Raw genomic sequence first — 8,850 nt, forward strand, 5'->3', positions numbered from 1 at the left:
ATCCTCACTGCTCCAGAGCCAGCCTCTTAAAGGGAAACACACTCCATTTCCCATCTATGCCTCAGAGAGCGGAGAGTGGGGGCAGAGGAGGGATGGAGAATGAAGGCCACTGAGTTTTCAGCCCTTTGTCCAGAATCGAAGGGGGAGTTAGGACAGTGCTTCCGCAAGCGGTCGAAGAATTTCCATTAACATCTCGGCATCGCCCTAGGCCAGTGGATCTCAGACTCTGACCGGCGCCCCACAGAGCCCTTCTGCACACTGCCGCCCCTGCACTGGGGCCTGGGGAGGGAACTGGCCCAGGTGAGGATCTCGTCTCTCTAGAGTGGCCCCCAGAAGGCGTCAGATGGAAGCCATTGCCCAAAGGAGGAAGGGCACATCTGTGACAACCTGCCCCACATCAGAAGGGGGCTAAAGGGCTGAACTGGGGATCCAAGCCCGTGACGATGTCCTGCCCCAGGCAGGTATTTGGTGGGGCACATCACCTCCTGTCAGTCTGACCTGTGCTGTCTTCTAAACTTCAGCCATAGCATATATAGCTTGTCGTCAAGTCAAGTGGGCAGCAGCCTGTGGGTGAGGCTCTTTGAGACTCCAGGAGGGAATGGCCCATGCACTGCGAGAAGGCACCATGCCAAGGAAACCATCACAGAGCCTGGCACTGCCGGGCATGGGTTAGCGGGGCCTGTTGGCAGCCTCCCCCTTGAGCATCTCCTGAGATCACAGTCTGGATGGAGACTTTGAATTCTGCTAGTTGACGGCATGTGCCCAGCTCAGACAAAAGTTTTTGTGGTTTAGCTTCGTGGGCAGAGGAGGCGCCGTGGAGCCAAAGAAGAAACAAGTGGCCATGAGAGGAGAACTTGGCAGGGACCAGAGCAGCAGCTGGGTGGGAGAGCTCCCCCAGTGTGCACTCTGCTCTCCCCAGCAGAGGATGCTCTGATCAGAGCTATGAGTTTCGCTGGGGGGGTCAGGCAGCACGAATGAATATTTCTTTGCTTGATGTCAATGAGCTGCAAGGTGCCAGGGCAGCGTGATGATGGGCACCACGTGGTCGTTAGCATCGGTAAATAAACAGCCCACACAAGCCCATTCTTGGGTTTCACACGGGGCCCTGGCCTAGTCACTAGGTTGCTGCCCATACTTGGTGGCCTGGGAAAAGGCACCAGAGAAGGTCTGACAGGGAGGAGGGGGTTGGTCATTCTTCTCAGTGCAATGCAGGGGCAAAGGTGGTGGGAGGAATAGCTCAGTGGTTTGAGCATTGGCCCACTAAACCCAAAGTTATGAGTTCAATCTTTAAGGGGGCCACTTAGGGATCTGGGGCAAAATCAGTACTTGGTCCTGCTAGTGAAGGCAGGGGCTGGACTCAATGACCTTTCAGGGTCCCTTCCAGCTCTATGCAGGGGGGATCCATTGGCTCACTGCTAATGGCAACAATTTGGCCCTTTGGGGTATTAGATTGCTGCCATTCTTTGGGTTTACAAGTCAGCATCCACATACCCATTAGCATCAGTGGTGAAAGTCCTCGGGCTCCGGCCCTGGGGGGACAGAGAATGGATGGACTGTTTCCCCACTCAGACTCCCCTAGGCCAGGGATTCCACAGGCCCTGTTCCTAGCTCTGTGCTGCTGACAGATCTGCAGGGTGTGAATGAGAAGAGGAATTGGAGAGCTGTGTGCGCAGTGACCCCTCTGACCCTTGACCCTCTCTGGGCCAGAGCTCTCCAGCCACACAGCTCAGGTTTGTTATTTTATGATGAGGAAATGAGCTGCCCCTGAGCGAGGCGCTGGGGCCCGGATCCAGCTCAGCCCTCCAACCAGGAATCGTTCAAACCGGAAAGAAAACAACTCTTTCAAAAATAAACCACCAGCTCTTCCCAGCCAGGCAGCCTTTCCCATGACAGGTCAGGCCTCGGAGCTGGGGGCAGCCTCTCCTCGGCTGAACTGGAACTCAGAGCTGGACGGGGTGGTTCCATACGTGCAAAAGAATCAAGGCCCTTAGGAACTGAATACACAACCCTCAGTGCTCACACAGACACTGCCTGGCTCTGGGACGCAGAAGTACAGCCTGCGTTTCACCATGGTACCAGACAAGGTGTGTCTATGGGCAGGGAGGAACGGGTTGCTGGCTACACTACTCACCCTTTGCAACCACAATGAGTGTGTTCAGTGTGATCCCGTTTCCCTGAAAGTTGCAACATCTCCTTTGATCTCTGTGGTGGAGACATCATCTGTGAGAGGCCAACTGCTCCCCAGTGCCTGGAAGTGGTTTTATGGGCCAGCCCCCTCACTAGCCCAGGGGGAGGGATAGCTCGGTGGTTTGAGCATTGGCCTGCTAAACCCAGAGTTGTGAGTTCAATCCTTGAGGGGGCTATTTAGGGATTTGGGGATTGGTCCTGCTTTGAGCAGGGGGTTGGACTAGATGATCTCTTGAGGTCCCTTCCAGCCCTAGGATTCTATGAGCCCAACCGCTCCTGTCTCTGATAGAAAGCACTGAATAGGTGCTGTGACCTCTCAGCCCAGCTACTCCTTTCCAGTGGCTCAAGAGACATGGGGGATCCGGGCCTGGTAAGAAAGGCATGAGAGGGACAGTCCATGATGGGAAGCAGAGTGCTCTGGTTTGGTTTGTCACTAGTCAGGGATAACCTCCCCCTGGATACGTACACGGCTGAACGAAATGGCAAGTCCCTTTGCTGCCTGTTCTTCCCACTGTCTGCTTAGACCAGCTCAGGGTGGAGCCAGCTGTAGTGCACGGCATGGGGACCTTGCTGCTCCACCGCTAGCTGCTGGGGTTATTCACGCAGTGGCAGAATTTATCTGATTTCTTGATGAGTTTATGTTTCCTGCCGGAACGCTATAAACGAGCAGGTGGGTGCACGGCCGGTCAGGCAGACACTCCATGCATGCACATGCCTTTCGCATGCACACCAGTTCCTGGTCCCTCCAATGAGGTGTGGGGAAGATGACTTGACAAGACAGAAATAGGGAAAACATTCCCTGGGCAAGCTGGATACCGGATGGCAGTGGGAAACGGAGATTGGAGCTGCTATCTAGCTGTGCTGACTTTGGTGAAATGGCATCTAACCAGGGGGCAGAAGGAAAGCCCACAGGGAAGGGGGAAGGACAGTTCAGGGGAGACAGCCTACGAAGATGGGGTGCGTAAGGCTAGTAGCAATGTCTGTGGGGGTGGCTGGGCAGTGCTCACTCCAACTTCTAGGCTTGCAGGTTTAATTCCAACAGCCAGAGGCAGGCTCAACTCTGATAGCCCAGAGCATTAAAACAGGGGCTGCCTTTCTAGGGGATGTTAGACCGGAGTCACTTCTACCTATCTGCTCCGAGGCCCGGCTGGAAGTTAAGGGTCCCAGAAGGCTTTGGGAGGACCTGTGCTGTCAGAGCTAAAGCCTCTAACGTTAGTGCTGTAATACAGGGCCCTGCCACAGCTTCAGAGCAGACTTAGCCTGAGCACCGGGCTTGGCTGGACCAGGTGCCTGGCACCCATGTTTGATGCAGCTGCCGAGTGCTCACAGGGAGCAGGATGGCTGCTGCTTCGTCCTGCCCTGGCAGCATCTACCTGGCAGCCTTTTAACGTGGCTGGTGCCTGCATGGGTTTGGGGAAACCCTCATTTCTACGTCACCGAATCTATTCCTTGTTAGTGGGCCCTGTGTGAAGGGCTCTGGAGAGATGCCTGGTCGCTGCTTGTTAATCCTCCAACAATCTGCTTGGTTTTATCTGCCGAATAGTTTGCTAGCGAGCCAACAATGAGGGCCTGATTAGATCTCCCTGGCGCCCGGCAGGAGGTTGCTACCGTAGCTGGTTCCTGAGGACCTACCCTGCAAGGGGTTTTGGAGTCTGACACCTTCTCCTGAAACGCTGTAGGTGGCCCAGTGCCGCTCAGGACCTGCCCTCGCCTTCCATGCTGCGCTGGTCCCTGTATACTGCCCATCTTGATTCAAGCAGCGCAGGAAGCTGCTTCCTCCCTCCCTCTCTGCATAAGACACTGACTCCTCAACTAAGTCTGGGGATGAGGCTCCATGGAGCGGGTGAGAAAGGATCCACAGTCCTCCCAGCAGTGCCAGGCAGAGCAGAAGCTGCCACCCGGGTGCTCCCTGCCCATCGGCTCAAGCTCTCTGCCCCACCTGTGGCAGTTTTCTTGGCCACCTTTTGTTTCCATGAGTTGTTTTCTTATCGCTTTGTCTCCCCCCCGGCTCCGTGTCTCTAGGAAGCGCCGTCCCTGGCAACCCTTCAAGCAGGGCACAATGCTCTTTGGCCAGACGCTGAGTCCCCCGCTCCATTGTTTCAGTGGGGAGGAAAAAGCTGCACAGTGCCCTGTGCGCCGGCAGCCCTGGCTCCGCCGAGGCCCTGGAATGTGCTGGGGGGAGATGAGTTCTCGCTCCTTTCCTGGATGCTTGGCCACAGGAGGCCACGTGCGGTGCCAGCCACCGAGCCAGGCTGGCCTGTGCCGAGCAGGAAACCCGCCAGGGTGAGGGGAGGAGGTGACTTTTCATGCGTCTGTTTTTGGTGGCAGCTCCTTCCCCTACTGACTTGGCTGCCCAGTGCCTGTGAGTCCTTCCCTGAATGGGCTGAGCAGCATCAATGAAAAAAGGGGGCAGGACCTGAGCGGAGGGTGCGGGAAGCAGAGGCAGGGTATGCACCATTCTGTGCTGCGCAGACAGAAGGATGCTGGGGCATTCCCCTCTGGGCCACCCTCCCTTTTGTACCAGCCGGCTGGGCCACCTGGAGGAGTCCAAGAGACGCAGGGCCCACGCCATTCAGTGCCCAGCTCTGCCACGCCCCTCCCAGAGGCACTGCTAGGGGGAGGCTGGGCCCAACTGCATCGTGGAGCCTTGGGGGTTAAACCTAGGGCAAGGTTCAGCTGGGAATGTCCCTGAGCTGGGACAACAAGGTGCAGCTGAGCCTGGTTAGGTTCAGAAAAGGGGGCAGGCTGCCGTCATGGGGTTTCTCTGCGGGGGAAGCGAAGGGTGGTGGGGGAGGAGCTCAGCTGCAGGAAGGAAACGTGTCCAGACACTTGCTGCTTTAGACCCTTTGGTTAAACTAAAGCCTTGTAAAGAAGGTGGGAACCTCTGCAGTGGGGCTGGCTGCTCTCTGCAGTGCCTGAGCCCCTGGCCCAGCTGCAGCTTCAGAGAAGCCCTGTGCCTGAGCACCAGGCAGGGTCACGGTGACCAGCACCTGTGTGTTGATGCAGGTTCCTGATCAGATAAGAGGCATTAGGCAGGATGGGGCTTTGTCTCTGCAAGGTTTACATGGATAACATACCTTGGGGCCCAGACTGACAAGGGCCCTCTAAGAATTCCTGTTTCTCTGGGCCTGTGGGGTGGGGGTTAATTGATCAGAGGAGGGGTCTCTTGTGGCAGATCCTGATTGATTTGTGCTGCAGCTGCAGGCTAGGGCAGGCCCTGCAGGGTGAGTCCTGTTGAAACTTAGGTTTTCCAGTGAATGAGCCTGTGTGTGAAGCTGCAATGGGTGCCCTGGGGAGGGGAGAGCCCAGAGGGGGGCTGTAATCTTGGCCTGGCATTTCTTTGGGTTGGTGGGGGAAAGAGGATCCTTTCCCCCCCCCGCCCCATGTTTCCGGAGCAGCAGTCTCCTGGGCCCTTGGCAGAGCTGACAGACTGATGGGGCTGAAGCATGAGGCAGTAAGGGCCTGTCTCCACTCTGCTGCATGACCTGCAGCCCGAGGAGCCTGCAACCAGCTTCCTGCCTCTGCAGCCCGAACCCTGCAAACTGCTCTCTGGCCTCCTCCAGGAACAACTTCCGAAGGATGCTGCCAAAACAAGAGAGGGGGCCTGGGCCGTGAAGGGAGAGCCCGAGCCCTGTCGCTGCCCTTGGGATCAAAGAGGGGCCGCATCAAAGGGCTGCCCTGGGGACGCTTGCAGCAGGGGCTGAGCCTGAGGAAGGTGGCCTCAGCTGCTGTCCCGTAGCCCTGCCAGGGGGATTGAGGTGTCCAGTGTGTGTATTAATTTGGGGTGTGGACAGGCATGAAGGTGGGAGTAGGCTGGTGCCTACTGAGCCAGGCAAAATGAACAGTAGTTGGGCAAGTCTCCCACCTGTGCGCACAGCACTGCAGATGCAACTAAGCCCTGCCCTGCCTTGCAGCACTCTCAGCCATTCTACTGCGGGGCTTAGTCCTGACCTCCAGGGCGTGGGCTGCTCCAGGCTGACTGTACTGGGGCTGGAAAGGAAAAAAGAAACCGCTTCCAAACTAACTGCTTGGTAAGGCTTTGAGAGCCCGAAGCCATCACTGCCGGGGCCTCTGCAGCTGGGACTTCCCCCCAGGCAGGAAAAGCCTTGCTCTCTAGCCTATGGGAATGCTTCAGATAAAGCCAGGCCACCGGGAACCCTGAGTGCCTCCCCACCCACTGCACTCCCCTCTGCTAGAAACTCTCCCTGTGCTTACCATACAACCCATTTCCCTGCTACCTCCTGCCTTCCCTGATCCCTCTTCTGTGCGCCCTACACAACCCCCCTGCTGCTGGAAACCCCCACACCCCCAGCCTTGAGCTCCCCAAGCAGCCTCCTTCCCCACTGCTGCTGGTTCAGGTCCACTTGGCTGGAAACCATTTGGAGGGTTAGTCGGTTAGATACATTCATGGAGGTTAAGTCCATCAATGGCTATTAGCCAGGATGGGTAAGAATGGTGTCCCTAGCCTCTGTTCGTCAGAGGATGGAGATGGATGGCAGGAGAGAGATCACTTGATCATTACCTGTTAGGTTCACTCCCTCTGGGGCACCTGGCATTGGCCACTGTCAGTAGACAGGATACTGGGCTGGATGGACCTTTGGTCTGACCCAGTACGGCTGTTCTTATGATGTTCTTAGCCAGTTTGGCTAGGAGTGCACCTCCCCAGGAGTCAGGGGGGTGGGAGGCAATTGTCCCTGGAGATGGAGTGCTTTGTAGGGGGCTCATGGGAGAGCTTAGGGCTGCGGACCAGGGTTGGTTCTCCAGGGCTCAGCAGCTGGGTGGAGGGGCAGGGATAGTTTCTGCTCCACATTGTGATTCACTGAAGATGGGTTTCCCTGGCCTCCTCTTGGACACTCTGCCTCCTGCAGGAACCCGAGGAGATGAGGAACGGGTCCCTCTGCAGGGCTTTCATGCCTCTCACATTCTTTGTTCTGCCCAGGGATCTGCATCATGTTCCTGAAAGCAGCTGGTGCCAGATTCCTGGCTTCATCCTCCTGCTTCCCTACAGGGTTAGCCACTCATCTGCATTGCCCAGGAAGGTTTCACCTGCAGTGCACCAGGGGGTGCCCAACAGCATCCGCACTGCCTGGCTGGGACAGGAGAGGGTTTGATGAGTATCAGCTGCGACGAGTGGTCAAGCAAGGCCCCTGGGGGTCAGCTTAGCAACTCTCACCCACACCAAGAGCACACAGTGGGGTGGGAGCTGCTGCCTCCCAGCTCAAAGATGAGCCGAAGCCAAATGAGGATGTCCAGGGCTAAATTACCCAATGGTCCACATGGGCTGCTTGATTACTAATCATAGCTCTCCATTGCTGGAGTCCTTTCCATCCCCAAGTGCTGTGAAGGCCAGAAGGGCAGAGATCACTTGCCTGCCCACCTCTGAAATGCAGCCACTTCTGGGGAGACACCAGCTATATCACCCACCTTTTCTTTTTTAAGGGAGAGGCAGTGAAGAACTGGGGGGGGGGGCACGAATGGAGGCAGGAGGACCCTGGTCCTCAAAGATATTCCAAGCTCGCATTGGTCTCGGTGGAAGGTAGGCACCTAAATATCTGTGTGGATCTGGGCCAAGGTAACTACCCAACAGGGCTGTAGCAAGACACCAGGCTTCATGCTATAACAGTAGCTACTGGTGGGGATAACCCTGTGAGAGCCTGACCCTTGGTATGGGACCAGAGCCAGGAAAATTCAGTCTCCAGACAGTGCCCCTGTGTGTCACACCCATGTTATAAACAGCCTGCCTCTTGGGGAGCAGCTTCCTCAAATGTGCAACGGAACCTTAACAGCCCAAAGCAGCCAGGCTTTTAATATCGGCGCTGGGAAATGACACCTCCCAAAGCACCCCTGGGCACTATGCTGAGTGTCAGCACTGATTTGGAGGGGGGAGCAACCCCAGCTGAGACATCCCACCACCTCCTGCAGATTGGCATCCACTAGCAATGTACTGGGAGTACCAGGGTCAGCACTGACTCAGCAGGGGGAGTGTCGGTCCCTATGGAATCTCCCAGCCATGTGGCCCAGCCCGTGCTGTGTAGGTCCTGAGCTGAGATGGGGTGGCTACGGTATCTTCAGGGAGGGGGAAAAATGCTTTGGGGCTGGCGGGAAGCTGCCTTGGGTCAGTGAGTGACCCCGTCCAGGCTGCCAAAGCTCTGCCAGCCCTGGAATTAGTTACCAAGATGGAGAAACCCATTTCCTGTCCCGCAGCACCCTAGAAATCTGGTCATGTGTAGGGAGGGAGGGGCAGATGGGCTTGGATAGATGAGACACGGGCCTGAACCTTTATCCGGAATCAAATCCCCTTTCCTGAACCACCGCTGAGGCGGCTCGGGAGGCTAGGTTCTCCCCCCACCCCGAGTCTTGGGAGCCATGCTCTTGTGGGCAGAGTCAGCAGCCCTAGAGCCTGAGCCAGGGAAACGTTTCAAGTGCATCCCTGAGCCGGACTGGTCAGAATTCTCCCATCACTAGATTTGGGGCAGGGCATGATCCCACCCCACCCCCACCAAGAAATGGCCCCTTCTCATCCCCCTCCAGAGGATTTGCAGCACACTGTGACTGGAAAGCTTGGGGGGGTGGGGCTCTTAGCCCAGGTTTTATTTAGGCTCCTGCTGCTCCATCAGCTCTTGCCATGTTACTCCCCTCACCCACCCCATGCTGCCCTATCCC

Source organism: Mauremys mutica, chromosome 11 (genome assembly GCF_020497125.1).
Source record: "Mauremys mutica isolate MM-2020 ecotype Southern chromosome 11, ASM2049712v1, whole genome shotgun sequence".
Lineage (NCBI taxonomy): Eukaryota > Metazoa > Chordata > Testudines > Geoemydidae > Mauremys > Mauremys mutica.